Raw genomic sequence first — 3987 nt, 5'->3', positions numbered from 1 at the left:
TTCGAGGACGAAATTCCTGTAACATGAGAAGAATGTAACAACCCGTACTCTCGTCGTCGAGAGAAGGGTATTTTAGTAATACACATAGTTATTATTATTATTATTATTATTATTATTTACGAAATAATAAAAACCCGCGACAAGAGACCTGTATCACTTAACCAATAACCTCATGCATTTAAATTAACACGCACACGTATATATATTAACCGTGATATTTTATAAAGACGAACGATTTATTTAAAGCGAGATATGCAACACTTAATGGGTTCACGCACTTGGGCTAGGCCCAACCCAACTAACCTAAATCTATACCCTATCTATTTATACATTCTTATAAACCCTCACCCCCTCACTTTTTATAAACAACGCAGCCACACACCCCTTGTGCGACCAGAGAATTCCGGCGACCGGATTCCTTCCGACGACTCAGGCTGCCGGCGACGAAACCCCACAACTCAACCCCCATGACGTTTTTCCCCTCATACCACTATCTCCCTCTTTTTTTTTTTACAATCCGGTAATCACAAGAGGAGGAGCTGGTGGCGGCCGGTGGTCCATTCTGTTGCCAGCGAGACACCCCCGGCCTCCGATCTTCGTGAGTCCGTCAATCCCATCCCGAATCTCCTTCTTGCACCGGTTACACATACATCAGACTTCGAAGAAGAGACCAGCGATGGCGGCAGTCTGTGTTCGAGTTCGAATATAGAGCTCCGTGATTCAGGTTCAGAACCGGGTTCCTGTTCGGGTTCTATTCGGGCCAACCGCAGACATGTTCGGAGCAGATCTCTTCGGGCGTTTGGTCTCAGCTCGGTCCAGATTAGAAGCAGGGACTGCTCGTGCGTTCCTTTCGTTCCTTCAACCCTCGGTCAGTTTATACCACTACATGTGTTTGTGTTTTGAGTCTTGAATAATGGTTGCCAGTTTGCTCGATTCAAGGGTGCGTGCATGATAATAGACAAGTGTTACTGCTTGATGATTTGGATGTGTGGAGTGTAGGAAAACATTTATTAATAGTGTTGGTAAAAGTGATTGTTTGAAAAAAAAATAATAATAAAATAATACAAGTCAAATGTTCATAATAATAATGTGTGTGAAGTTGTCTGGTTTACATGTTCAACAATGTGCATTTTGTATGAATGAATACTGACTACATCATGTGTTCAAGGATGTGTATAAGTGGCTATTTTGGTGATGATTGTTGATAATAGGATGACACGCAAAATATGAATCTGATTAAATAAGACTTTTGCATGATAGATAGAAGGAATGATGATGAACTTGTTAACAAAATCATGGTAATGTTTGATGATGATTAGGGTGCTGGATAGCGTGATTTTAGTGATAAATGGCTGCATAGGCTTTGGTTGGAATGTAGTGATAAAATAGTATTAGAGGCTGGATCCATTTAGAATTATGAGCATGATGAACTGTTTGATTATGTGATGAATATTTGAAAAATTGCTGATTTGATTTGAAGTTAGGAGTGTACGGTATAGGGAACATGTTAATAAAATCTGATTGGACAGTACATGATAATGAGATTTGATTAGGTAGTACTGACATGAAAATTCTAGAAGCATCTACATAGTCTGCGAGTCGAGACCACCCGGTTTTGACTAGACTGCCTTGCTTAGTTATTGGGCCGTACAAACTGATGGCTTGGACTGTGTGCTACTGTTAATGTTTAAGTGTTTATACCCTAGGGAAGGCCCAATAACGTATATGTTAGTATGACTTACAAGCTATGTGTTAGATACGTGTAGTTTGTACGTGACGTTTCTTGCATACGGATCTAATAAATATTTATAAACCATAATAGGGTATGGTTGACCAACGTAACACAAGTAAATTTACTACCGAGCAAAGCAAAGGTGAGTTCACTGCACTTTTCTAAGCATGCGTCCCGGTGGTTTGGGACATCTGGTAAACGTTTCTAAAGGGAATACTGGGTAAACTGTTATTTGGGATGTTGGTTATTGAACACATTATAAATCATGTAAGACCCCGTACATCTACCGTGTTGCTGAAGAAGCAACGAGGTATTTAGTTGATAGCGCTATTAGGTTTGGCACCCTCACACCGGGCCGAAAGGACGGGCGTGAACTAATTACCTGGACTTCATGACCAATGCCTAGTTAGAGGCATTGGGGTTGGGCATTCTCATCGTGTATATATAAGACCCCTTACATCTATTCAAGGTTGTTTGATACCTTGACCTCATGACCAATGCCTAAATGGAGGCATTGGGGTTGGGCATTCACATCTAGTCGCCACATACGGTAATCGAGTAATAACAACATCAAAACAAAACGTTGAACTGTTACAAACACACATCTGGTAATTAAACGCGGTAACAAAACTTTGAACTCACCAGCGTCGTCTGACACACTTGTCTGCATGCTTGCAGGTTTATAGGGTTATATCTTGGGGAACTTGCTGTCTGGAAGGCTGGAGTGGTCATGAGTCGAGAAACAAAGAATCTCCATACAAGCTTAATGGTTTATGTACACACGGTTTACGAAATACTTAACAAATGAATTATGCTTCCGCTGTATACAATGAATGACATGTAACATTTGTAATACCTTATGTTAATGAATGAAGTTTATTTAAATACACTTATGAGTTCAATGTGATTGGTGGCTTGGATCCTGGTACGTCACACGCCTCGCGGGGGTTTCCGCATGTGGTATTTTGGGGGTGTGACAGTATGCTTGGTGAATGAAGTGGAACGCAGGAATAGCAAGGAAATCTCACCGTGGATCATATGATCAAATGGAAAGCTGGAACGTAAAGAGTTAATGGAACGAAGAGTAAACGTGAATAAATTTGTGTGTTATGATGCGTGCTGTTATGACTTTATGTGGTGAGCGCAGGTAGTACGAAACACGAGGATCATCAAGGGATAGAGATCAAGGACCGAGTCACATGAAGGATTGTACGGGGTGTATAAGAATGTAATTTGTTATTTATAAGTTATGTTTTATTCTATAATTGAGTTAGTTTGATGTATTCGATATAGAGGAGTTATTGTGAAAGTGAACTTTCAAGTAAGACATAAGGTTTATAATGAAAGAAATTTTATGGTACGCAATTCCGCTGCGTCTTTTCAGTAAAAGCGTGTTAGGGCGTTACAAAATCTCGTGCAAAATACAAATATTGATTAACAACATTTTCAAAGTATAAAGTGTGTATTGTATCAGCCAGGAAAGGCATGTAAGTTTAGCAGAGAAACTGTGCTGCTAGGAAGTAGATACGGTAGAATGCATAAGTCTTAAACAACAGATAAGAATCAAGAATCCTAGAACTACAGACTAGGGCAAGTATTCCTACTTATCCTAATTCCTTATAGTTATGGCTTTGACACCAACCTGTCACACCCCCAACCGATGGTGGAAACATTGGGGTGCGAGCACTAAGCGTTCAGATTGCTCATGAGATTCCATAACAATAAAAGTTTCAATATAGATTAATCAAGATTCATGCATAAATTTGTCTAAACAGTGTCACCGACAAAAGATTCAAGATACAACCATCAATCATTGTTCAAAGTCTAAATTTAAACTAGGTGGGTTTCTAAGCATCAGCCCTAGCTTGATTTCCTTGATTCAGCATCCAATCAGCCTGCAACATGTATTAAAATAGAGTCAGTACAAAATGTACCGGCGAGTATACAAGTTTGAATAATATCATAGTAGTTTAAAACAACTCATATCCATCATGGAAATGATAAAAGAGTTTCAGCCATGCTAGTGTTCGCAGTCCAACAAGTGATAGGCCAAGTATCCCGATGCTTTGTTGTTTTCCCAACGAGATTGCGCAAAGTGTCGGATTAGTCACTGGATCGGATGGCAGTTCGATCGGATGGCTATCCGATCGGAATGCCATTCGATTGATGTGGCTATTGTAAGTGAGAGACGAATTGACATCCGATCGGATGGTCATCCGATCAGATGGCCATTCGATTGAATGGCCGTTTGATTT

At 40.0% G+C, this 3987-nt stretch overlaps 1 long non-coding RNA gene across 1 annotated transcript; it reads left to right on the top strand.

Annotated features, from left to right (window-relative positions):
• The first annotated feature begins 369 nt into the window (after positions 1-369).
• On the top strand, positions 370-3054 carry LOC118486675. The gene is made up of 3 exons (XR_004879431.1): positions 370-868; positions 1823-1874; positions 2411-3054. It is a non-coding gene; the product is annotated as an uncharacterized LOC118486675 (long non-coding RNA).
• The last annotated feature ends 933 nt before the right edge of the window (positions 3055-3987 follow it).

Source organism: Helianthus annuus, chromosome 2 (assembly GCF_002127325.2).
Source record: "Helianthus annuus cultivar XRQ/B chromosome 2, HanXRQr2.0-SUNRISE, whole genome shotgun sequence".
NCBI classification, from domain to species: Eukaryota; Viridiplantae; Streptophyta; class Magnoliopsida; order Asterales; family Asteraceae; genus Helianthus; species Helianthus annuus.
Note: the sequence above shows the minus strand (reverse complement) of the source record. Positions and strands in the feature narration are given on the sequence as shown.